The 27,193-nt window shown below is 44.0% G+C and overlaps 1 long non-coding RNA gene across 2 annotated transcripts in view; it reads right to left on the reverse strand.

Annotated features, from left to right (window-relative positions):
• Positions 1 to 537: 537 nt before the first annotated feature.
• Positions 538 to 27,193, reverse strand: part of LOC132379192 (uncharacterized) — a 42,727-nt gene continuing 16,071 nt past the window's right edge. Inside the window, exons 1-3 of one of the 2 annotated variants that reach the window (XR_009507328.1) lie at positions 4,552 to 4,680; positions 2,455 to 2,533; positions 538 to 1,279 (exon numbers count right to left, since the gene is read on the reverse strand). This is a non-coding gene — a long non-coding RNA (uncharacterized LOC132379192). Of the gene's footprint in view, positions 1,280 to 2,454; positions 2,534 to 4,551; positions 4,681 to 27,193 lie in introns of those variants that run through there. The other variant, XR_009507327.1, reaches the window with a different exon arrangement.

The following is a 27,193-nucleotide window of genomic DNA, read 5'->3' on the forward strand; positions in this document are numbered from 1 at the left end:
AGGTTGCTCGTCGAGCCTCGTAAAAAAAATACAAGGGTCAAGTCAGGAATGTTGGTATCGTGACCCGGCTAATCAGAAAGGAGGCCGATCCTGACACCACACTGACTGGCAAGTCACAGAGATTAATGCATTAAGTGAAGTTAGTTTGCATCCAACACATTTAAAGTAAGGAAGCCATTTCTGAATTCTGAAAGGGTAAACATGTCAAGGTTGACGGTGAGAGTGAGTGCAGAGACTGCCGGAAGCAGAACTGCAAGGGCAGCATGCGGTCAGAGCTTGGTGCTGCCTGCTGAACTTGTGACGCTGTAACGTTCAAAGGCCTCCACCTTTATCCTAACTGCATTTGTTCAGATCATTATCTGTGTTTTCTAAGTAGCTGATTTCACACCACATTACCTTTAATCTGCTTCATCATGCAAAATGGAAGCATGCAAAGTCTGCACAATGTTGGTGCTTGAAGATGCTCGAAAAACCAATCAAGGTTCCCATTAAATTCCTGGATGGAGTTTGTTAAACATCAGTGTGTACACGGGATGAGAGTGGATTAAGAATGAAAGGTGTATTAAGGTACAATTCCAATGTGCCGTGCTCCCTGGACAGCATTAGAATTCACCCTAAGAGCTCAGAACAGAAGTTGCAGAGTACTATGTGAGACAAGACCACAAACCACAAAGCCTTCTTTAATCATCTGCAAAGCAGTGTTATTAGGAAATTGTTATCAGCTAGTGTGATTGCAAGGTATCAATGCATTTTATGCCTGAAATTTGACCACGTCCTGTACACAGAGCAACAACTGGCCATGGGATGTTTCTGTTCGTGTCCAACTTACTACCTCCCCCCACCAAAAACATCAGGAACTTAAACAAGAACCTGGTGCCGCTCAGGAAATTTACACCAGGCTGTGGTGCACTTATTGCTCCATCTAAACTTACAGCTCTCTAGGTAGGTCCTAAGTTACACAAGCAGGCCCAAGGTCTCCAGCAGAACCAAAAGAGGCTGCAGGTTGTAGAGAAAGTCAACAACTTGCCATTAGTACTTCCCTTCACCGGGTTAAAGAGACTGAATTCAGAAGTAACTTGTGAATTTTTAGATTAGTGTGTCATCAACAAGAACTGTTAGAGGTTAGTGTTAAATGTTAAATGAAAGTTCAGTTCAAGCAGAATCCTTCTTCAACTGGGAGATGACTGTGATCAGCGTCGACTTGTTGGGCCGACGGGCCTGTATCTGAGCTGTGTTGTTCCGCGACTCTATGACCCAAAATTAACAGGTACAGCAGCATCTGCAGAGAGAAATGAAGAGTCAATGTTCCGGGTGAAGGCTCTTCATCTGGACTGAAAGGAAGAGCGGAGGTAACCAGTGTAAAGAGGTGCAGGATGGAGCTGGCCGGTGGGCAGTAGATCCAGGTGTGGAGGTTGATAGGCCGGGTGGGTTATAGCTGGATGTGACAAAGGGATTTAGATGATGGAATTCGATAGCAGAGGAAAGTGGAGCATGGGATAAAGGGATGGAGGTGAGGAGAGGGGCTGAAAATATCAAGCAGGTAGAGTCAACCTGGCCTTTTCTCCTTGGAGCGACAGAGGATGAGAGGTGACGATAGAGGTGTATAAGATGATGAGAGACATTCGTCGTGTGGATAGTCTGAGGCTTTTCTCCGGGGCTGAAATGGTTAACATGAGAGGGCACAGTTTTAAGGTGCTTGGAAGTAGGTACAGAGGAGATGTCAGGGGTAAGTTTTTTTTTACACAGAGAGTGGTGAGTGTGTGGAATGGGCTGCCGGCAACGGTGGTGGAGGCGGGTATGATAGGATATATTAAGAGACTCCTGGATAGGTACAGGGAGCTTAGAAAAATAGAGGGCTATGTGTAACCCTAGGTAATTTCTAAGGTAAGTACATGTTCGGCACAGTATTGTAGGTTGAATGGCCCGTATTGTGCTGTAGGTTTTCTATGTTTCTATGTTTCTAAATACTGGTCAGTCAGCTTCCGTGAAGAAAGAAACATGGAGTTTTTGTTGATTGATGGCCTTTCAATAGGATGAGTAGTTCAGAGATCAATAGAAAATAATGGTTATCTGAAACTGTAATTCAATATTAAGTCCTATTGGAAGATGAGATACAGGATCGTGATTTTATGTTGACGTGTATAGGACCTTAAGCTGTGGCTTTGACCTATTCCAACCTAAGAATCCTCAATTCTATAAGTTTTCCCTTTTCAGCTGTGATCAAATCTGTTTATTCTGATCTGGCTGAAACTGTCAGATAGTAACAACATTTCACAAGTTAAAAATAAATGATCTGTGCAAGGAAGTCAGTTTGAACACACAGCTTTGAAGACCATTTCCAGGAACTACTTTGTGTTCTAGTGAAGATGAAAACGGCTAAGTGGAAAAGGTTTATTCAGAGATAAACCCAATGTGGTAATGAGATGGCATGCAACATTTGCTTGCTTCACTGACCACTGATCATGCACTCTTCTTCCAAATATCTTGATCTGTCATCCATGAAAGTGGGTTGAAGAAGATTCACTTGCAATACCTGCATCAGACGACAAAGCCGCTGGTCAATATTTTGTGTCTAAGTCCATAGATCTCTTTAAGTTGCTATGTATGCAAGTTGATAGGGTGGTTAAGAAATCATATTCAAAGTTCCAGGTGAATTCATTATCAAAGAACATATATATAATCATGTACTATGCTGAGGTTCATTTGCTTCTGGGCATTCACAGTAAATACAAAGAAACACAATAGAATCAATGAGAAACTGCACACAGATAAAGACAAACAATGAAGGTGCAAAAGATAACAAATTGCACATACACAAAAAAACAAAATAATAAATAAATACATGGATGGATGGATGGATGGATGGATGGATGGATGGATGGATGGATAGATGGATGGACAGATGGATGGATGGATGGACGGATGGATGGATGGATGGATAGATGGATGGATGGATGGATAGATGGATGGATGGATGGATGGATGGATGGATAGATGGATGGACAGATGGATGGATGGATGGATGGATGGATGGATGGATGGATGGATGGATAGATGGATGGATGGATGGATAGATGATAGATGGTTGGATGGATGAATGGATAGATAGATAATATTGAGAACATTGAGTTGTAAAGTTATTGTGCTGACCAGATGGCATATTGACCTTCATTAATTGGGAAACTGATTTCAAGAGCTGCAAGATAATGTTGCAGCTCTATAAAACTCTGATTTGACCCACCTGGAATATTACTTTCAGTTCTGATCACTTCATTCTAGGAAGGATGTGGAAGCTTTGGAGAGAGTGTAGAGGGGATTTAGCAGGATGTTGCCTGGGTTGGAGAACTTGTCTACATGTATCATGAGGAAAGGTTGATTAAGCTAGGGTTTTTCCCCTTGGAGTAAAGGAGGATGAGAGGCAATGTGATCAAGATATATAAGATGTTAAGATGCACAGCTACAGTGGACACTCAGCTCCCAAGCTGGCAAAGGCTAATCCCAGAGGACATCCCATTAACGTGAGTGGAGGGAAATTTAGAGGAGATATAAAATGTAAGTTTTTTTACACAGAGTGTTGAGTACCTGGATCATACTGCTAAGAGTGGTGGTAGAGGCAGGTACACTAGATCTATTTAAGGGTCCCTTAGATAGGTACTTGGATAAAAGATAAATGGAAGGTAATGGATTGTGGAGCTGGAAACAGTTAGATTGATCTCAGAGTAGATTAAAACGTTGGCACAACATTGTAGGCCAATGGTCCCATACTGTAGTATATTATTCTACGTTCCACGTTCTAGAAGTAGGTCTACATTAGCAGAGAGAGAATGGATCTTCCCAGAGTAACATAAAAGACTGGATCCACATGACAGTGATTGGATCAACAATGACCAAAGCCAGAGTAGATCTGAGATCTGTCAAAATAAGGCGAAAGATTCCACATCGCTAAAGTGGATCTCTCTCTCTCTCTCTCTCTCTCTCTCTCTCTCTCTCTCTCTTTCTCCCTCTCTCCCTCTCCCTCTCCCTCTCCCTCTCCCTCTCTCTCTCTCTCTCTCTCTCTCTCTCTCTCTCTCTCTCTCTCTCTCTCTCTCTCTCTCTCTCTCTCTCTCTCTCTCTCTCTCTCTCTCTCTCTCTCTCTCTCTCTCTCTCTCCCTCCCTCCCTCCCTCTCCCTCTCTCTCTCTCTCTCCCCTCTCCCTCTCTCTCACACCTTGGGTTGCACCTGTGTTAAACGGGAATCACAATGGAACTCCAGTGTTACTGCTGCATTGCCAAGAGATGGCAGCAGTGGGGAGTTGCACTGCGTGCTGCTCTCCTGACAAGGCAATGTTTAAAATCATAGCCTCACTTTTGTGGAGTGGGAACTCTCATCCTTCTTTGTCACTTTTCAAATCAACTTCAGGACAAACACAGGAGGCAGAGAGGTGGGTGAGGGTATCACAGCCTCACCAAATAGAGCATGTGAAAGTGAGACTGCAGTCTCCGACAGTTGCCAGCCACAAGTACGGGATGCCTCACCCTGTTTTAGTGCAGCAGTTCAGGAATAACTCAACTACCTGGCCAGGATTTGTTCCTCTTTTCATTGTCTTGCACGATGGCTTTCAACAGGAAGTCCTTTCACAAACTTCTATCCATTTCTCAAAATACCATAGTTCAGGTTTGTCTGCATATCAATCACAGAACAATCTACTTCCGGAGCTGCCTTTAAATCATGATGGGCTTCCTGCTGATGCATGCAGTTAATCAGCAGGTCTGAGAGCTGAGTGTGCACTAAAACAGCAAGCGGTATGAATTTACACTGTGCAAGGAATGAATGTGGTTATCTGTGCTCCAAAACCCCGTGTCTGTTACTAAAGCACAACAAATCTAATCAGCATCGACTTTACAAATTTAAAAGTTGTCTTATATTTATAGTTCCCAGGACAAAGATCAGTATGTTATTGCTTCTATCCCAGTTCTTGTAGCCCATTTATCCCGTCTGCTGGTTGATGGTCTCCTTGTATTGCATTTTTTAAAAATTCCTGGAGCATTTAGCTGCCTATTTTAATTTTGTTCATGCTGAATATTGATCAGCTGGTTCCATCACCTCCAATAAGAAAAATATGAATCTAGTGGAGAGGTTGCTGCTGAAATACTGTATCGGCAAAATGCTGGATTCATTAGTGTTCACACAGTAGCGACGTTGACTACGAGCACAATTAGAAAAGCTGGAAGAACTCAGCAGGTGAGGCAGTAACTGTGGAAAGAGAATATTCTGGGTCAGTGCCCTTTCCTCAGAGCTAGGGGTGGGGGATGGGAGGAACAGCACATTGTCTGTCACAGCCCCTCATCAAGGTGTGATAATGGAGTGTAATTGCTCCAGAATAAGCAAACCTGGCACTGGGGGAGGAAGAGAGGGAAGAGTGAGGGGTACCCAAGTCAGTATTTGGGTTGGACGCTGCCAGTGGATGTATTGTGAATGTCCATTGGAAAGATAGCCCCAAACATTCAATCAAGATCCTCACACCAGTCATCTGGGGTCCAGAGAACCAGATTTTCCTGGACCTGCTCCAACCAACGAATCTGACACCCACAAATATGTTCTTTCAGCCGAGTGCTCAGAGGATTTCAGTGGGCACACTCCACAGTCCTCTCCGGCTATCCAAGAGCCCCAGAGAATCTGGATTCCTTGCGATGCCGGTTCTGGTGGCCCAACATAATCACAGATGTAAGTCAGTTTGTCGCTGCCTGCCCTGAATGTGCCTAGTCCAATTTCTCTAACCAGAAGACTTCTGGGCTCCTGCAGCTCCTTCCATTCCCCTGACCCTGCAGTCCCACATCGTCATGGATTTGATCACCGATTTTCCACTTTCCGATGAGGCCACAGTGATCATGACAATGATGGACTGATTCTCCAAGGCAGTCCTTTTCATTTGCCCTCAACAAATTCCATCAGGCACTGGTTCTCCAACACGTGGGTTGAGCTCCACAGGTACAAATACAAATACTTTATTGTCACCAAACAATTGATACTAGAGCGTACAATCATCACAGTGATATTTGTTTCTGCGCTTTGCACTCACTGAAGTACAAAAGAAAATGGTGGGCAGAGGGATCCTACAGCCCCTCCACTTCATCCTAACCAGCAGCCCAGCTCTCTTCCCACACTTACTCAGTAATTTGTGCATCTTTCCAGATTTTCATCGATGCAGTGTGTTGTTGGCTGCTCTTTGAGGTTGGTGGATGCGTCCTGTGGGGATCGACCGTCGGTCGCATCGTCGGGCTGAGTGATGGGGGAGGCTCCGCTGCCACTTCCAACAGTCGGGGGCCTGGGCTGTCAATCGGGTCAGGCCCCGAAGCCGACACTTAATCCTGTAGGGCCGGGCTGCCGGCTGAAACAAGTCCGTGAACTGTGTCACGGTTGCAGAGGCCTCCGCTCCAGCCGAGCCCCAGGCTCAATTTCCGAGGTTGGCAGCGGAGGCCTCACTTACGGCAGTTGTGGACGGCCACCAACGAGACTCTACGGTGGTCACTCCGGGGAAGTGTCTGGGGTATCTTGAGGTCTCTGCCATCACTTCTGTGTGCTCGTTTGCTTCGGAGAGGTGCTGGTTGGAATGGGCCATGCCTCTAGGCACTCCGACACGGTAGCAGGCCGCGGGTCTCCGGGAACATGGCGGACCTCGGACCAGGCCTCGACGATCGGGTCCAGGTACGGTCTGGAGTTGAATCAATTCTGGCACGTCGATGATCTCCAGCTGGGTCAGTAACTTCGCCAGGGTATTGTTGATCTTGCTAGATGTAGCAAATTGGAGGTTTAGAAGGGTTTCTCAGGTATAGGATAGTGTAGAGGGCAGTTTGCTCGGAAGAGCATGCGCAGAGTCGCCAGTTACCGGCGCCATCTTAAAAGCACTCTGGACATTGTGTTGGACAAGGGTTCACAATTCATCTCCCACTTCTGGCAAGACTTCTGTTCCCTCCTCTGCATCTCAGTGAGTTTGTCCTCTGGCTATCATCTGCAGACCAACAGACAGTCAGAAGGAACCAATCAGCAAGTGGAGAAGTTTCTGCGATGCTTCAACACCTCTAACCCTTTCACATGGAAGAAGTATCTGCCCTGGGCTGAACTGTCCCACAACGTACACGTCTCTTCTGCCACAGGGATGTCATGGCTACCAATCACGTGGAGGAGCCAACGAGGAAGGTCTCGTCCGGAAGTGCCCTGGTTCACTGCTGCCCATAAGCGTGGAAATGGGCACTGCGTAGAGAACATCCAAGCCGCCAATCATCCCTACAGCCGCCAGGCCAACCGCTGGTGGCACCCAGCCAGACTGCTCCGGACTGGGGACTGTGCCTGGCTGACCACCCAAGATCTGCCCCTGTGATATGGGCTTACCACCAGACTGACCCCTCCGCTATGAGCTTGGGCCAAGCCTCCTCTGCAACTCCCGACAGAAACTGCAGATGCTGGAATCTAGCTTAAAAAAGACTCAGCTTGGTGTTCTTTGCAGACAGGGTGGGTTGAAGGGCTTGTTCCTGTTAATCTAACTATTTAATACACATATATATATATAATTGATTTAGTTGTGCATCTTTTCTTTCTATATTATTATGTTTTGTGTTGAACGGCTGCTGCTAAGTTGACCAATCTCATGCTGGTGACGGTAAACCTGATTCTGGTTCTGAGCAGTAATGTTCTGTGCTCAAGAAAACACAAACGGCTGGAGGAAAATCAGTTGAGCGGCTCCTGTGGAGAGAAAGCAATTTTCGTCATTTTGGGTCAACAACCTGAATCGGGTCGGGTCTTGAGCCAAAACGTCAACAATTCCTTTCCCCCTGCAGATACTGCATAGCCGGCTGAGCTCCTCAAGCAACGTTTTGCTTTGTGTGGGAAATGAATGAACCAAGACATGTGAAAGCTTCTGGGCTTGAACCTCCTGTTATTCTGAACGGAACTACACCCAGCTCCCTACAATGAATCTCAAACTGTATGAAACATAAGCTCATTCTAAACATTATAAAATGGTGTAAATTATGTCAAGGTGTAGGTCAAGGTCAAATTGCTTGTCTCTGTACCTATTTGGATGAAATTTGATGTCCTTCACAAGCTTGTCTGGGCCAGTTGGTTTAACATCTCGGAGTTTGCTACCCATGCCAAGTGCTACTGAGGCGGGAAATTGGAAGATGATACAGTTTAACACGTGGCTGAGAAGATGGTGTAGGAGGGAGGGCTTCAGGTTTTTTTGGACCATTGGCTGTCTTCCAGAAAAGGTGGGACCTGTACAGAAGAGACAGCTTCTACCTGAACTGAAGGGAAACTAATATCCTAGCAGGTAGGTGGGGTGGGGGAGAGGGTTTAAACAAGAGTCGCGGAGGGATGGGAATCAATGCGCCAGAGCAGATAGTGGAGTGTTTGTTGATAAAGATGTTGTTGAGCCTACATGCAAGGTCGAGAATCAGAAGGTTGAGGATGGTGGGAATAATGTTCTGAGTTGTATCTATTTCAATGCAAGAGGGATTGTAGGGAAGGCAGATGAGCTTAGAGCATGGATCAGCACGTGGAATTATGACATTGAGACCATTAATGCACTGGTTGCAGGAGGGACAGGACTGGCAGCTCAATGTTCCAGGGTTCCGTTGTTTTTGACGTAATAGGTTGGAGAGTATTAAAGGGGGAGGGTTAGCATTACTAGTCAGGGAAAATATCATGGTAGTGCTCAGTCCGGACAGACTGGAGAGCTCATCTACTGCAGCTGTATGGCTGGAACTGAAAAGTAAGAAAGGGATGACCATGTTAATAGGATTATATTGTAGACCATCCAATAGTCAGCAGATTTAGAGGAGCTAATTTGTAGAGAAATTGCAGACTATTGCACTGCAAGCAAGAAAGCTATGATAGAAGGTAATTTTAACTTTCCTCGTATTGACTGGGCCTCCCTTGCTGTAAAAGGGCTGGATGGGAAAGAGTTTGTCAAATGTGTTCAGGACAGTTTCCTTAATCCATACAGAGGTCCCAAGTAGAGGGGTGTGAAAACTAGATCTCCTATTCAGGAAACACAAGGAAATCTGCAGATGCTGGAAATTCAAACAACACACACAAAATGCTGGTGGAACACAGCAGGCCAGACAGCATCGATAGGGAGAAGCACCGTCGACGTTTCGGGCCGAGACCTTTCGTCAGGACTGACCCAAAAAGTCGACAGTGTTTCTCCCTAAGGACGCTGCCTGGCCTGTTGTTTTCCACCAGCATTTTGTCTGTGCTGTTCTCCTATTCAGGAATGAGACAGAGCAGGTAACTGAAGTTTATAGAATATAGAACACAGAAATCTACAGCACATTACAGGCCCTTCGGCCCACAATGTTGTGCCGACCATGTAACCTACTCTAGAAACTGCCTAGAATTTCCCCAGCTCATAGCCCTGTGTAGGGGAACACTTTGCACCCAGTGACCATAATGCCATTAATTTCAACATGATTATGGAAAAGGACAGGTCTGGTCCTAAGGATGAGATTCTAATTTGGAGAAGGGCCAGTTTTGATGGGACCAGAGAGGATCTGGCAAGTGTGGATTAGGACAGGTTGTTTTCTGGCAAAGGTGTACTTGGTAAGTGGGAGGCCTTCCAAAGTGAAACTTTGAGAGTACAGAGTTTGTATGTCCCTGTCAGGATAAAAGACAAGTATAACAACAGGCTTAGGAAATCTTGGTTTTCAAGAGATATTGAGGCCCTGGTTAAGAAGAAGGTGGTACATAGCAGGTGTGGGCAGAAAGGAACAAAAGACGCATTTGAGGAGTATAAGAAATGCCAGAGAACACTTAAGAAGAAAATCACGAGGGCTGAAAGAAGGCTGAAGACAAGGTGAAGGAGACTCCTCAGGGCTTCTACAGATGTATTCATCAGAATCAGAATTAGATTTAATATCATCGGCATATGTTGTGAAATTTGTTAACTGTACAACAACAGTATAATGAAATACATGATAAATTAATATAGAGAAAAACTGAGTTACACTAAGTATATATGTCAATTAAATAGATAGGTTAAAATAAGTAGTGTGAAATAACAGTTTGTATGAGGGGTGTGTGGGGTCCTTCATAATGCTGTTTGCTTTGCGGATGCAGCGTGTAGTGTAAATGTCCGTGATGGCGGGAAGAGAGACCCCAATGATCTTCTCAGCTGAACTCACTATCCACTGCAGGGTCTTGCGATCCGAGATGGTGCAATTTCTGAACCAGGCAGTGATGCAGTTGCTCAGGATGCTCTCAATACAACCCCTGTAGAATGTGATGAGGATGGGGGGTGGGAGATGGACTTTGCTCAGCCTTTGCAGAAAGTAGAGACACTGCTGGGCTTTCTTTGCGATGGAGCTGGTGTTGAGGGACCAGGTGAGATTGTCCATCAGGTGAACACCAAGAAATTTGGTGCTGTTAACGATCTCCACCGAGGAGCCAGTGATGTTCAGCGGGGAGTGGTCACTCCGTGCCCTCCTGAAGTCAACAACCATCTCTTTTGTTTTGTTCACATTAAGAGACAGGTTGTTGGCTCTGCACCAGTCCGTTAGCCGCTGCACCTCCTCTCTGTAAGCTGAATTGTCGTTCTTGCTGATGAGACCCACCATGGTCATGTCATCGGCGAACTTGATGATGTGGTTCGAGCTGTGCATTGCTGCACAGTCGTGGGTCAGCAGAGTGAACAGCAGTGGGGGGCCCCCGTGCTCAGTGTGATGGTGTTGGAGATGCTGCTCCCGATCCGGTCTGACTGAGGTCTCCCAGTCAGGAAGTCTAGTATCCAGTTGCAGAGGGAGGTGTTCAGGCCCAGTAGGCTCAGCTTTCCAATCAGTTTCTGAGGGATGATCGTGTTGAATGCTGAACTGAAGTCTATGAACAGCATTCGAACATACATGCCTTTATTGTCCAGGTGGGTTAGGGCCTGGTGGAGGGTGATGGCAATGGCATTGTCTGTTGAGCAGTTGGGACAGTATGCGAACTGCAGGCGGTCAGTAAACAGCGTCCTGACATAGGTATTTGCATTGTCTGGGTGATCCAAGGCTGCGTGGAGAGCCATTGAGATCACATCTGCTATAGACCTATTGCAGTGGGTCCCGGTCCTTGCAGAAGCAGGAGTTGATTCTAGCCACAAACAACAGTAGCTGTGAATGTTTCTAGATGATAGTCATTGAGGCAGTTCACGCTGCTCTCCTTGGGCACTGGTATAATTGTTGCCCTTTTGAGGCAGGTGGGAACTTCTGACTGTAGCAACGAGAGATTGAAAATGGCTTTGTATACCCATGCCAGTTGGTTGGCACAAGTTTTCAGAGCTTTACCAGGTACTCCATCGGGCCTTGCTGCCTTTCGAGGGTTCACCCTCCTGAAAGGCAGCCTGACATCAGCCTCTGAGATGGAGATCACAGGGTCAGGGATCCTCATAGCTGTGGTTTAATTCTCCCTTTCAAAGCAAACAAAAACGACATGGAGCCCATCTGGGAGTGAAGCATCATTGCCATTCATGATGTTGGGCTTCACTTTGTACGAAGTAATGGCCTGCAAACCCTGCCAAAGTTGACGAGCATCCAAAGTCACTTCTAACCTCTTCTGGAATTGTTTCTTGGCTTTTGAAATAGCTCCCTGCAAGGCAGATCTGATTTTCTCATACAGACCTGGATTGCCAGACTTAAATGCCACAGATCTAGCCCTCAACAGACGACAAACACCCAGGTACATCCAGAGCTTTTGGTTTGGGAATGTACAATAAGTTTTCATAGACACATGCTCATTCACACAGGTTTTAATTAAGTCAGTGACAACTGTGGCATGCTCATCCAGACTCGAAGATGATTCTCTGAACACAGTCCAATCCACTGATTCAAAGTTAACACTCCTGTGCTTCCCTTGTCCATACCCTCTTGATCCTCACTGCTGGTGCTGCAGTCTTCAGTCTCTGCTTATAGTCAGGGAGTAGAAGTACAGTCAGGTGATCAGACTTTCCGAAGTGTGGGTGTGACGTATCACAGTAGCCATTCTTGATCTTATGTAACAGTGGACTAGTGTGTTAGTTCCTCTGGTACCAGTAATCATTTAGTGACGTTATCAAGCTGGCTTTGATAAAGAGCAAAAAGACTGCAAGGGACAAAACAGGTCCTCAGGAAGATCAGAATGGTAATCTATGTGTGGAACCGAAAGAGATGAAGGAGATCTTAAATGGATTTTTTGCATTTATGTTTACTTGGGAGAGGGACACACAGTCAAGATGTGAGCAATGCAACATGGACCCTACACAGATTACAGAGGCGGAGGCATCTGCTGTCTTGAGGCAAATTAATGTGGATAATTCCTTAGAGCCTGGCAATGTGTTCCCCTGAACCTTGAGCGAGGCAAGTGCAGGAATTGCTCGTCCTAGCAGAGATTTTTAAATTCTCCTTAGTGACAGGTGAGGGACCAAAATACTGGAGGATAGCTGATGCTGTTCTGCCGATTAAGAAATGTTCTAAGATGAAACCAGGAAATTAAAGGCCAGTGAACTTGACATCAGTAGTAGGAAAGTTATTAGAAGGTATTCTAAGAGACCAGGATATACAAGCATTTGGATAGACAGAGACTGATTAGGGACAATTAAAATGGCTTTGTGTGTGGTAGGTTGTGTCTAACAAATCTGAGGGAATTTTTAGAGGAAGTTACCAGGAAAATTGATGAAAGTAAGGCAGTGGATGTTGTCTACATGAACTTTAGCAAGGCCTTTGACAAGGTTCTACATGGGAAGTTGGTTAAGAAGGTTCAGTCGCTTGGCATTCAGGATGAGGGAGTAAATTGAACTTGGACTTGCAGGAGAAGCCAGGGAGAGGTAGTAGATGGTTGCCTCTCTGATAGGAGGCCTGTGGCATCTGATAAACCACAGGGTCCATTGTTGTTTGTTATTTATATCAATGATATGGATGATAATGTGGTAAACCAGATCAGCAACTCTGCCAATGGCACCAAATTTGTGGACGTACCGGGCAGCAAAGGAAGGCTGTCGGATCTTGCAGTGGGATCTGGACCAGCTATGTAAAGGAGAAGTTGAGACTGGTGGTGGGACTTCATTGGAGGATGATCTGCTGGTGGGAAGGCTAGTAAGTTGAAAGGGTAGGACAAAAGAAATCCTATCTCTGTTATGCCTGGGGAGAAGGGATAAAGGCAGATATAAGGGAAATGGAAGAAATGCAGGTGAGGGTTTTATAAACTATAGCGAGGAAGGGACAAGCTGTTTCCTTAAAAAAGGTGGACGTTTCAAAGGTTCTGGAATGGAAGGCCTCATCTTACAAATTGAAGATGAAAAATTGGAGACAGAAAAGATGAGAGAAGAGGATAACATCCTTACAAGAAGCAAAGTGGATTGAGGTGTCGTCAAGGAAGTGCTGGCACTCAGTGAGGTTGTGGTATACGTTGGTGGACTGTCTGTTTCCTGAGGTGGAGATGGAGAAATCCAGAGAAGAAAGAAGTGTTGGGAATAGTCCAATAGAATTCAGGGCAATGCTAATATAATGATGAATGATGAATTCATGCAAACTCAAGAAGCGGCACCAATGCAGTTGTCAATGTGGTGGGGAAAAATTTTGGGAGAGGTACCAGGTGAGGTTTGGAACAAGGACTGTTCCTCATAGCCTTCCACAAACAGGTGTACTGGGGCCCATGCAGGTGCCTGTGGCTACACTGTTGACTGAGTTATAGAATGAGGAGGAATCAAAAGAGAAATTGGTGAGGGCAAGAACAAAGGCTCCAAGTTGGATGAGAGTGTTGGTGGAGGGAACCAGTTAGACCTTTGTTCCAGAAAGAAATGGAGGGTCCTAGGACATTCGTGATGGCAGGCGGAGATGCATGGAGAGTGAACACCTGTTGGAAGGGCGAGGTGATTGGGATCAGGGAATCGGAAGCTGTCAAAATAGTGCAGGGCATGAGAAGTGTCCAGGTGTAAATGGGAAGGGAAGATGAGAGAGAGTGAGTTGAGGAGATAAGTTTGGTGGGGAATGGGCAGGCAGAAACAATGGACCTACAAGGGCTGTACATGGATCATGGTAGGGGATAGAAATGGAGAGTGTGGTTTGGGGCACCATCAGACTGGAAACTATGGAGAGCAGGTCTTCTGATGTGATCTGTGATGGTCTGGAGGACAGTGACATGGAGTTGGTGGCAATGTGGTCCAGTGAGTGGTGTGAGAATGTGTTGTGTGGCCTCTGCAATGTAGATGTCAGTTCACCAGACAACAATACCATCCTTTTCTGTGAGTTTGGTGACATGCCTGAGATCAGTCTGAAGTGAGAGGAGAGTTACACATTTGGAGGGGGTGAGGGGAGTGAAGAAGTTAAGAAGGTTGATCATGCATCGACACAGGAAAAGGAATAGGTGGAGAGAGACTGAAAGGCCAGAAGGAGGTGTCCACGAGGAAGAAACGTTTGTGATGTGTGCATGGGTCCCCTTGCCAGAAAGAGAGGCAAGATGAAGAAGACTCAACATCATGCAATCTGCTGAGTTGCAAGCACAGAGGTACAAAGGAGGGCCCTCTCTTCATCAGTGTGGAGAAGGTTGGGGGCATGAAGAAGACTCAGCTGGGCCTGGAGCCAGGCTACAGTATGAGATCAGGATTTAGTAATGGGAGAGAGGGCTCACGGGGGTACAGAGGGTGGTGAGAAGAGAAAGATGAAGTGTGGTGGGGTCAGATCATAGAAAGCAGAGTGGACTATTGGGGAGGGGGGGGGTTGGACTGGAGTCCGAGAAGGAAAAGAATGCAAAAGTTTTCTTCAAGATGGTGGGCTTTGTATTGTGCTTCTATTCGTAGAGCTGTGGAACGAGTGCAAGTCGTCAGGCTGCAATAGTGGTGAGAGAAAATGTGCCAATCTCACTGATGGACAACCTAGAGCAGAAATAGCTACTTCTGATACAGGCAGGGAAAGCCAGCTACGTAAAGCTGGAGAATGCGATCAAGTCCAGAAGGCAACATTTTCTCTCTGACTGTCATGAATCTTGTAATCCTCTCCCTCAAAGAATAGTGATTGCCAATTCTTTGAATATCTTTAAGACAGAGTAAGATTCTTGATAAACATGGAGAAAAGTGATTATGATTAGACAGGATTGCAACGTTGAGTTTTACAGTCAGATCACTGAGGATCTGTTTAGATGGTTCAATGGCCCAGATGGCCTACTTCTGTTCCTAATTCATATGTTCTTCATGTAGAGTATGTCCATGTGTCTCATGGGGACCACCAAAAATAAATGTCTTTGAGTTCTTCAGTAACATTGATGTGCCTGATAAGTTTGCTTTCATCAGCCAAGGTTTTGCGTGCAGGAGTCGGAATGTCATGTTACTCTTGTACTAGACAATGGTGAGACTGTATTTGGAGTATTCTGTGCATATCTCATCACTTTGCTATACCATGGATGTAATAGTTAGAAAGGGTGTAGGAAAGTTTTACAAGGATGCTCCCAGATCTGGAGTACTTGGATTATAAGGGAAGACTGGATTGGTTGGGATTGTTTTCCCTGAAGTGAAGGAGGCTGAGGGGTGAACTTATAGAGGTCTGTAAATTATGAGAGTCATAGACAGAGTAGATAGTTACAGTCAATCCCCAGGGTAGGGGAGTCTATAATGAGAGGGTGTAGGTTTAAGCTAAGAGGGAAAAAAACTAAAAGGGGACCTGAGGCATAAGTTTTTCACACAGCTGGACCTCAATAAGTCTATTACTCTAAGCTAGTGGATACATGGAATGAGCTGTTGGAAGAAGTGGAAGAGGCATATAGTTAGAAAGGCACTTGTACAGAAGCAGGGGTAGGAATGGTTTAGAGGAACATGGACTAAATGCAGGTGTTGGGGTCAGCATGTATAAGATGGGCTGAAGGGTCTATTTCTGCACTGTATTACTCCATGAATGTCCTGTCAGGGTCTCCCATTTGCCTGCTCAGAGTGAATATGGAAGTCTGCACTACCGTACAGCTCCCTGGGTTCTGGAAAACTGATGTTACACAAATTATCCCATAAATTTTTTAAAAATTCATGATCAAAGTTTCAGAAATACAAACATTTTCATAGGTTAAGAGGGCAGCTAGTTAATTTGAAACATGACCAGATACAAAAATAAAATACTGTATTTACATATAAGCTTCGACAACAATCAAATAGATAAGTATGCAGGCTGCTACTTAACCACAGGAGTTGGAAACTGACAAGGCAATTTCTTCTTTTGATACTTGTAAAGCACTTTATCAAACAATGTAACATCGATTAATACTTTCAGGCCATCAAAACTAGCCATTGGATGTTGGACGTCCTGATTCTGCAGCATTGTGACTGTCCAGGGGAAGACAATAAATAAATATCCATGTTAATCTCCTTCATTGAAATAGTTCACCTTGACTTATGGAAATCTTAATTTACAGATGGTTCTGAGGAACAGAACTCTTTAGTAACTATTATCTGCCTGTACTGTAGATAATAAAAATATGAAATAAAAGCAGGAAATGCAGGGTAGCCTTCAACCTGATGGCATTAACATCATTTTCTCTAACTTCCAGTACCTTCTCCCCCCTCCCTCCTTCTCTCTTTTTCTATTTCCAATTCTGGTAAACCTCTCTTCACCTGCCCATCACCTCTGCATAGTTCCCCCCCTTCCCTTTCTTCCATTGTCCACTGTCCTCCCTATTACATTACTTCTTCAACCTTTACCTTTTTCCACTTATCACATCCCACTTTCTCACTTCATCCTGTCCACCCACCTTGCCCCTCACCTGGTCTTAACTATCACATGCCAGCTTGTATTCATCCCCCACCCCCCACCACCTTATTTTGACTTCTTCCCCCTTCTTTTTCGGTCCCGATGAAGAATTTCAGTTCGTAACATTGACTGGTCATTCCTCTCTGTAGATGTTGTCCAACTTGCAGAGTTCCACCAGAGTTTTGTGTGTGTCCATCAGGCCGATCAGTCAGACGGACATACTTTATTGATCCCGAGGGAAATTGGGTAAATCAGCTTCTGTGGAGAGATGAACTATGTTCTAGGATGATGGCATTTCATCTGAACCGGAGGCGATCATCAGCCTGTGAAGTTAATTTTGTTTCTCCCCCATGTTGTGAATATCTAGTAGCTTTCCTTCAAATTATAGTTGGGATATTGCCCATTAACCACAGCAAATAGTGCCTCAGAAATTAGTGAGAGGTACTGAAAATACATATTTGAGGAGAGGGAGGGGGTATTTACCTTCAAGTGCTTAATGGGTTTGTACGGAGTTCTCAGCCATTTTAATAGTGATGTTAATTATTAATGAAAGATGCTAATTACTGAAAGTGATGGAATTTCCTGTTGTAAGAGGTGTATATGATTTATCTGAGTGATGGATATAATTATTAAGTGTTGTAGATTTAATTATCAGTTTTGAAAATGATAATTATTGAGAGCAGAGGAGTTAATGTGTGTGGTGGTGTCAAGTACTGTGAGTGAGGGAATTAATTATTGAAAAGTATGTTAATTATTGGAGAGGTTAATTATTGAACATGTTGGTGTTAATTATTGAGACTTTGACTTAATTGTAGGGATTGAGTCTAATTGTTGAGAGCAGTGATGGTATTTGTTGAGAAATGAAGTAATTGTATGGATTAACTCCAATTATTGAGGATGTTAGTTGTTGAGAAAATTAATTGTGGATTTAATTATTCAAAACACAGATGTTAAATTATTGAGTGGAAATGAAATTATTGGCAGTACAACAGTTAAATTTTGAGAACTGAAGTGTTATTGTGAATGGTATTGTCAATTAATGGGAGAAGGAACATTAGCAAACATGTTATAATTGTTAGTTATTGGGATTAGAGTCAAATGTCAATGATTTGGACAATGGAATTGATAGTTTTGTGGATAAGTTAGTGGACAATACAAAGATAGGTGGAGGGACAGGGTAGTGTTGAGGAAGCAGGGAGTTTGCAGAAGGATTTAGACAGATTAGGAGAATGGGCAAAGAAGTAGCAGATGGAAAATACTGCAGGGAAGTGTATGGTCATGCACTTTGGTTGAAGGAATGAAGGTGTAGATTATTTTCTGAACAGAGAAAATGCAGAAAGGAGTCCTTGTGCAGGATTCCCTAAAGGTTAACTTGCTGGTTGAGTCAGTGGTAAGAAAAGTGAATACAACGTTAGCATTCATTTTGAGAGGACTAGACTGTAAAAGCAAGGTATAAGGTATTGGTCAGACTGCACTTGAAGTATTGTGAGAAGCTTTGGGTGCCTCTCTATGGAAGGATTGGAGAGTGTCCAGAGGTTCATGAGAATGATTCAAGGAATGGAATTGTTAACATATGAGGAACATTTGATGGCTGTGGGCCTATAGTCACTGGAGTTTAGAAGAATGAGGAGAGATCTCATAGAAACTTTTCAAATATTGAAAAGCCTTGATAGAGTGGATGTGGAGAGGATGTTTTCTGTAGTGGGTGAGTCTAGGATCAGAGGGCACAGCTTCAGAACAGGTGGACATTCCTTTAGAACAAGGATGAGGAAGAATTTCTTTAGTCAGAGGACAGTGAGGGGAAGGAGACTGGGGTTGAGAGAGATAGTAAATCTGCAGTGCTATAATGGCATAGGATACTCCATGGGCTGAATAACCTAATTCTGCTCCTTTGCCTTATGGTCTTAATTTCTGAGTTGTATTAATTATTGAGTAAGGTATTGTCAGTGTCAAAATATTGATCATTGAGAGTGGAGGAATGAATTACTGAAATTGTCATCAGACTGTAGAACGACTGTAGGAGCAGATTAACATGATCTGAGAGTGGTGCTGTGTATTATTGGGGTGGATGATCCTATTCATGAAAACTAGCAAATGTTAACGTTTAATAATGAGGCATTTATCAGTGAGAGAAGAGGGGCTAAACTGAGAGCCACACTGTTTATGATTGGTGGGTGGAGGATTATTGAAAGTGATGTTAATTACAGGGAGTGCAAGATATTAATTCATTTGTTGCTGCTTTAATTTTCAAAGTGCCAGTGTTAATTATAAAGATTTGCAGATTAAAGCTTTGGATTTATTGTGATTGGAGAAGCTAATTAAAAGTGAAAATGTTGTTTATTCAGATTTAGATATATAGCTTTTGAAAACAATGGTGTTAATTATTACAAGTATAGATATTAATTGGTGAAATACTGAATTCAGTATTAATTATTGAAAGAAATGCTAATAATTGACAGTTTTCTGTTTGTTTATCAGTGTTGCTGTTGAATAATTAAATAAATTTATGTAAACCAGTAAAAAGAACATCCTTCATTAAAGGCTCAGCTGGATTGTAGTATCTGGGTACAACAATGTGGCAGGAACTATACCCCAGTTAATGGTTCTATAAGCCTGACACTGAAACAAAACAATTGAATTTGAAGGATGTTAATTAGTGAGAATGAGGATGTCACTTATTCAATGGAAATGTAATTTGCTAAGTAATGGAATTAACTATTCAGGTGCTAAATATTGAAACTAATAATGTTTGTGGCATCAGGGGAATTGTCTATTGTGAATGATGCTGTTAATTACAGAAAGAACAAGCTATTTATTTGGAGAGTTGGATTAATTACTGGGTGAAGAGGAGATGCTAACTATTCAATGTGGAGATGCCAGTTATGAAGAGTTGACCATTAACTGTGATACTATCAGATATTGAATTGTGAGGTGTGGTTAATGACTGACAGTAGTGAATGTTGATGATTTTATCTTGTAAATTTAATTTAAATCTTGAACTTTGGGAGATATGGAATTAAATATAATTGGAGGACTTTTTGAGAAAGGAGGTTAAATATTGAAAGTGGACTAGGTGTTTACTAAGATTCCCTAATTTTACTATTAATAAGCAAATGATTCAGGACATTTACAAGGACAGGTGTGCAGGATCATTGAGGAGCCAAGCCATCCCAACCACAGCTGCTACTATCCGGAAAGTGGTACCGCAGTGTAAAAGCCAGGACCAACAGGCTCCGGGACAGCTTCTTCCACCAGGCCATCAGACTGATGAACTCACACTGACTTGAGTGCACTCTACATTACATTGACTGTTCTATTTATTATAAATTACTATGATTGCACATTTAGATGGAGACGTAACATAAAGATTTTTACTCCTCCTGTGTGAAGGATGTAAGAAATAAAGTCAATTCAATTCAAATAATGAAGAGAAGAGGTGTCTGTTTCAAAGGTAGAATCTGCTCTGAATGGGCTGGATGGGGATGTGCATTGTGTACATGCCCATGATTTGTACCAAAACACAAGCTACTGGGGAAATCAGGGAGTCAAGCAGCATCTGTGGAGGGAGAAGGAATAGCCCATGTTTTGGAAAGTGAACTGGCAGGTTTTCTGCTTATGTAGCATGCAACTAGGTGCCCCAGTCATCTGGGGTTGTTTGCATCAATAGGATTCCCAAATCTTCTACTGGATAAAATTAATCTCTGCGCCTCTCAACGAGGAGTTGTATTGTGGATGGAACAGGTAGTGCTGTTGTGCTGAAGGTAAATCAGAGATGGTAAACCATAGAGAGAGGAATATTTTTGGAAAAGGTTGGTCTTGAAGGAGGCTAAAGGAAAGATGTCTTTTATTCATAGCATAGGGAAACCTCCCTAACATAGCCATTGTATGTGGGCATCAGAGTTTAAGAAGTCACACAATTGGTGGCTGCTTTAACTAATGCACCAGAGCTAGCCTTGGGCAGTTCAATTTGCCACACTCCCATTATCCAGCTGGTTACAATACCTCAAATCCAAAATTAACCTTAGATTGTCACCTAAGGTAGAAGGAGATGAGTTATTATCTTCAAACTTTCTGCAGAATCACTCAAAGACTTGACTTGCATGTGCATGTAACGAGAGCTGTATAACTCATCTCCTTCTATCCGAGGCCACAAACTTATCAATCACCCATCTGTGGACACTTTCTGGAGGTCCAAGATCCGTGTGCTCCACAACCACTGGACTACATGTGTAAATGTAGGAGGGGACTATATTGAAAAATAAACATGCTAGGTTTTCTAAAATTGACTCCTCCTACCTCAGGCCACAAACATATCAATCACCCCGTGTATGAATTAATCATGCAAGTGGACTTGCAGTCATGTGAATGAACCATTGTAGTGAACCTGATATGTTACCATTGATGATATTATAATTTTAAATTCAAATATTGTGTTCAGTTCTGGTCTCCATACATGAGGAAGGATATACTGGCTTTGGAGGCAGTGCGGAGGAGGTTCACTGGGTTGATTCCAGGGATGAAGGGGTTAATCTATGAGGAGAGTTTGAGTTGCCTGGGACTATACTCTCTGGAATTCAGAAGAATGAGAGGGGATCTTTTCGAAACATACAAAACTTTGTGAGGGCTAGAAAAGATAGAAGTAAGAAAGTTGTTTCCATTGGTAGGTGAGACTAGAACTAGGGGACATTGCCTCAAGATTCGGGGGGAAGATTTAGGACGGAGATGAGGAAAAACTGTTTTTCCCAAAGATTGGTGAATCTGTGGAATTCTCTGCCCAGGGAAGCAGTTGAGGCTTCTTCACTAGGTATATTTAAGAAACAGTTAGATAGGTTTTTACATAGTGGGGGAATTAAGGGTTATGGGGGAAAGGCAGGTAGATGGAGCTGAGTTTAAGGACAGATCAGCCATGATCTGATTGAATGGCGGGGCAGGCTTGATGGGCCAGATGGCCTACTCCTGCTCCTATTTCTTATGTTCTTACAGTATGTTCTTAAATTCAATTAATGGTTTGAAGTGAAAACCCCACATAACAGAGAGTGATTTAGAGTCAATCAAGCACTGCAGAAGCAGGCCTATCAGCCCACTGTGCCTTGAAAGCCATAAGACACACGTGCAGAATTGGGCCATTCAGCCCATCGAGTCTGCTCCACCATTCCATCATGGATGATTTATTATTCCTCCCAACCCCATTCTCTTGCCTTCTTCCCGTAGCCACTAATGGCCTGACTAATCAAGATACTATCAACCTCTGCTTTAAATATACCCAATGAGTAGGCCTCCACAGAAGTCAGTGGCAATGAATTCCAAAGCTTCACTACTCTCTGGCTGAAGAAATTCCTGCTTACCTCTGTGTTAAATGGGCATCCCTCTATTCTGAGGCTGTGCCTTATGGTCCTAGACTCACCCACTATATGAAATACCTGCCCCGCATCCACACTGTCTAGGCCTTTCAATATTCAATTACACCCCCCTCATTCTTCTAAACACCATTGAGAAGAGGCCCAAAGCCATCAACCACATCTACTGCATTAAACCATTCAAACTAACACATCTTTTCATAGACACGGAGCCCAAAGCTGCTCACAATACTCCAAGTGAGGCCTCACCAGTGCCTTATAAAGCCTCAGCATTACATCCTTGCTTTTATATTCTAGTCCTCTTGGAATGAAATTACATTGCATTTGCCTTTTTTACCACCAACTCTTGGGAGCCAGCACCAACCTATTGTCCCAAATCAATCTGTGTACTGAAATCCACCAAGTAACAGTGCTCTTTTTACATGCATTTTCTATCTTTAATTTGTATCTTGCATCCTGGCTCCTGTTCAGAGGTCTGTATATAAATCACTCCAGGGATCTTTTTACCCTTGCTGTTTCTTAACTCTCCCCACAAGGATTCTATATCTTCCAATCCTATGTCACCTCGTTCTAAGAATTTGATTTAGTTTTTCACCAACACGTCAACCCCACCCCTTTTGCCTACCTGCCTGACCATTCAATAAATTAGGAACTGTCTGCTTCATTCCATATACTTGCTCTGTAGTTTTCTAGGCCTTTGTGATACAAGTTCAAGTGCTCTTCTGGATACAGATTAAAAGCTGTGAGAGCCTCTGGTTCCACCACCTTCTCAGTCCATGCATTCCAGATCCCAACCACCCTCTGGTGCCACCGCCCTCTCAGTCCGTGCATTCCAGATCCCAACCACCCTCTGGTGCCACCACCCTCTCAGTCCGTGCATTCCAGATCCCGACCACCCTCTCAGTCCGTGCATTCCAGATCCTGACCTCCCTCTGGTGCCACCGCCCTCTCAGTCCGTGCATTCCAGATCCTGACCTCCCTCTGGTGCCACCGCCCTCTCAGTCCGTGCATTCCAGATCCCGACCACCCTCTCAGTCCGTGCATTCCAGATCCCGACCACCCTCTCAGTCCGTGCATTCCAGATCCCGACCACCCTCTCAGTCCGTGCATTCCAGATCCCGACCTCCCTCTGGTGCCACCACCCTCTCAGTCCGTGCATTCCAGATCCCGACCTCCCTCTGGTGCCACCACCCTCTCAGTCCGTGCATTCCAGATCCCGATCTCCCTCTGGTGCCACCACCCTCTCAGTCCGTGCATTCCAGATCCCGATCTCCCTCTGGTGCCACCGCCCTCTCAGTCCGTGCATTCCAGATCCCGACCACCCTCTCAGTCCGTGCATTCCAGATCCCGACCACCCTCTCAGTCCGTGCATTCCAGATCCCGACCTCCCTCTGGTGCCACCGCCCTCTCAGTCCGTGCATTCCAGATCCCGACCACCCTCTCAGTCCGTGCATTCCAGATCCCGACCACCCTCTGGTGCCACCGCCCTCTCAGTCCGTGCATTCCAGATCCCGACCTCCCTCTGATGCCACCGCCCTCTCAGTCCGTGCATTCCAGATCCCGACCTCCCTCTGGTGCCACCGCCCTCTCAGTCCGTGCATTCCAGATCCCGACCTCCCTCTGGTGCCACCGCCCTCTCAGTCCGTGCATTCCAGATCCCGACCACCCTCTCAGTCCGTGCATTCCAGATCCTGACCTCCCTCTGGTGCCACCACCCTCTCAGTCCGTGCATTCCAGATCCCGACCACCCTCTCAGTCCGTGCATTCCAGATCCCGACCTCCCTCTGATGCCACCGCCCTCTCAGTCCGTGCATTCCAGATCCCGACCTCCCTCTGGTGCCACCGCCCTCTCAGTCCGTGCATTCCAGATCCCGACCTCCCTCTGGTGCCACCGCCCTCTCAGTCCGTGCATTCCAGATCCCGACCACCCTCTCAGTCCGTGCATTCCAGATCCTGACCTCCCTCTGGTGCCACCACCCTCTCAGTCCGTGCATTCCAGATCCCGACCACCCTCTCAGTCCGTGCATTCCAGATCCCGACCTCCCTCTCAGTCCGTGCATTCCAGATCCCGACCACCCTCTGGTTTGAAACATTCTTCCTCAGATCCTCATTTCTAAAACTTTTAGCTTACCTTTATCTTAAACCTACACCATCTAGTTTTAGATACTGACACCATGTTCCCTATTATCTACCATTTCCATGCTCCTCATTAACTTGTAAACATCTAAACACTTGGTCTTCGACCTTCTCTGCTCCAAAGATAACAGACCTAAATGAACTGGTTACTGTTCAAAACTGAGACACTCCATCCCAGTCAGCCTCTTGGTGGATCTTTTCTGCACTCTCTCAAGTGCTTTGCTCCCTATTGCAACACATGGTAGCCCACTCCCAATCAAAGCGGAGGTAGCTTCTTGATGAACAAGCAGACTTAATTGCTATGACCTGCATGGAGGAGTTGGTGTGGATCATTATAGAGAAAATCATTGCTAGGGACTGCATCTGGAAACATCAAATTTCCTCATATGTCTCTTCTGCCTGTTGAATTCAGATCCAATTTATGTAATCGTATGTAACATACAGTAGCTAGTTTTGTATTTTTTGTAGTTACTTTATCCATTAGTCTGGGATGTCACGACAAAGTAAATCAAAGCTGTCCTTATGTCCCAGAGGCTGTTCTTATCAGAGAATTCCCTTACATATCCAACTTGAACTACTTTTCAGTATAAAGACTGACCTCAAGGCAAGTTGTTTCTTCTTTTCTTTCCTTCTTACTTAGAGTTAGTTACCTGCTGCTGTGCTTTACTGTTATTGATGCTATGAACTTATAAGAAAATGGCTGTAAGCGCAAGATCTGTGCCCCATCCTTGATTTCCAGAGAAACTTCTGGACAATACCTCCAGATCCAAATGTCTTCTTCCCACACTCATTTCAGACATGCTATTGCAGGTAATTGCTGTTTGTTCATCTCATCACAGACTCACTGTTGTGACCCTGTTCTTGCAGATTCCCCAAATGAAATCCGCACAGACAGTGAAGTAATTATGAAGATAAACCATTGGTATTTTTCACCATCACACCCACCAGTTCCATTGCTGACACTAAAAGACATCTTGGTCACAGGAACCGTACGGATGTCCCGCAGCTGAGCATGATGTAGGTGCAGATTGCCAAAGGCTTGGTCTTTCTATAGAGGATTTGGATGAAGTACATAAGGCTAAACGTTGTATGCATAAAGACTGCTTGATGCTTTGGACTGCTGTCAGAAAATCTGTACAGGAAAGAGTCCTACACCAGTTTAACACTATTTAGAAATCATCCTTTCCAATATGAAAGCAGTGGTCAACTCTGCACTGTTTTGTCCTACCATAATGCTCCAGACAAAAGACATGCATTAGAACCTCTTTGATCAGAAATATTCTCTGTTTCTGCAGATTTTGCCTGATCTGCTGAATATTTCCAGCATTCCCTGTTTTTGTTTCAGAGATTCAGTATCGGGAGTTTCTAGTTGATTTCCATGACAGAAAAGCTGACCACCACAACTGCGGTACAAAGCCATCCGCGCATCAAGTGAAGCTGTCTATTTGGTGTGGAAGAGGGAAAAATTCTGAATAAAGAAATTAGGTATTGAGGCTGAAGAATATTTATTGAGTGGGAGTAATAATTATTGAAAGGATTGATTTTATTAGAGAGAGTTGTGAATATGAGTATCAGGAAGAGAGAAATTAATCACTGACTGGGAGCAGTGTATTAATTCTTGAGAGTGGAGCTTTCTAATTATTCAGATTGGAGATGTTAATTTACTGAGTTTAGAGGGTTTAATTATCGAGAGAGGGAGAAAGTTGTTGATTATTGAGTGTCCTGGGGTAAACTATTATGGAGATTATTAAATTCAGATTTGCTTATATATTTTTGAGCATGGATTATTGTGATTAGAATAGTTAACTTTAGTTGTTCAGTTTGGTGAAGTTATTTATTAAATAGAAAATATTAATTATCGTTAGAGTGACTAACCACTGAAGGGTGAATGATGATCAAATTAAACTACTGAAAGTGGTGACGAAAGGCATTAGGAGTTGTGCTATTAGAGTGGAGGTCTTAATTAATGAATATGGAGGAGTTAATTCAGAATGAAAATATTAGTTGTTGTAAATATTCTGCTTTCGCTCAAGTGTTTTCCCCATTTTCTCAAGCTAGACCATATCAGGGAAGACATAACAGTAGAGGAAAAGTTAATCCAGTAGGGGTTTAAATTATTGAACATTGAGGAGTTAATCCAAATGGCAGCTGTTAATTATTGAGAATCAATGTGAAATTTCATTGTAGGCAAATGTATTAATCATTGGTCATGGAAATAGTCGTGTTGGGCATGAAGCTGCTGAGACTAAAACATTAATTATTGAAAGAACATGTTATGCCTGTGGGAAGAAGGATGTTAATTATTGAGAGTAGACATTTAGCATTTGTAAGTGCGTGTGTGTTTTCAGTCAGGAATGGAGATGTAAATCCATAGGGAACAATTGTGATAATGATTAGTTTGGAGGTACTAATCCTTTAGAGGAATTTACAAGCAGGGTAGACAAAGGAGATGCAGTAGACATGGCTTACTTGGGTTTTCAAAAGGCCTTTGAAAAGGTGCTGCACAGGAGGCTGCTTAGCAAGATAAGAGCCCATGGAATTACAGGGAAGTTACTAGTATGGGTGGAGTATTGGCTGATTGGCAGAGGGCAGAGAGTGGGAATAAAGGGATCCTATTCTGGCTGGCTGCCGGTTACCAGTGGAGTTCCACAGGGTCGGTGTTGGGACCACTGCTTTTTACTATGTATGTCAATGATTTGGACTACAGTATTAATGGATTTTTGGCTAAATTTGCCGATGATACAAAGATAGGTGGAGGAGCGGGTAGTGTTGAGGAAACAGAGAGCCTGCAAAGAGACTTAGATAGTTTAGGGGAATGAGCAAAGAAGTGGCAAATTAAATATAATGTTGGAATGTGTATGGTCATGCACTTTGGTGGAAGAAATAAATGGGCAGACTATTATTTAGATGGGGAGAGAATTCAAAATGCAGAGATGCAAAGGGACTTGGGAGTCCTTATGCAGGATACCGTAAAGGTTAACCTCCAGGTTGA

Source organism: Hypanus sabinus, chromosome 21 (assembly GCF_030144855.1).
Source record: "Hypanus sabinus isolate sHypSab1 chromosome 21, sHypSab1.hap1, whole genome shotgun sequence".
Lineage (NCBI taxonomy): Eukaryota > Metazoa > Chordata > Chondrichthyes > Myliobatiformes > Dasyatidae > Hypanus > Hypanus sabinus.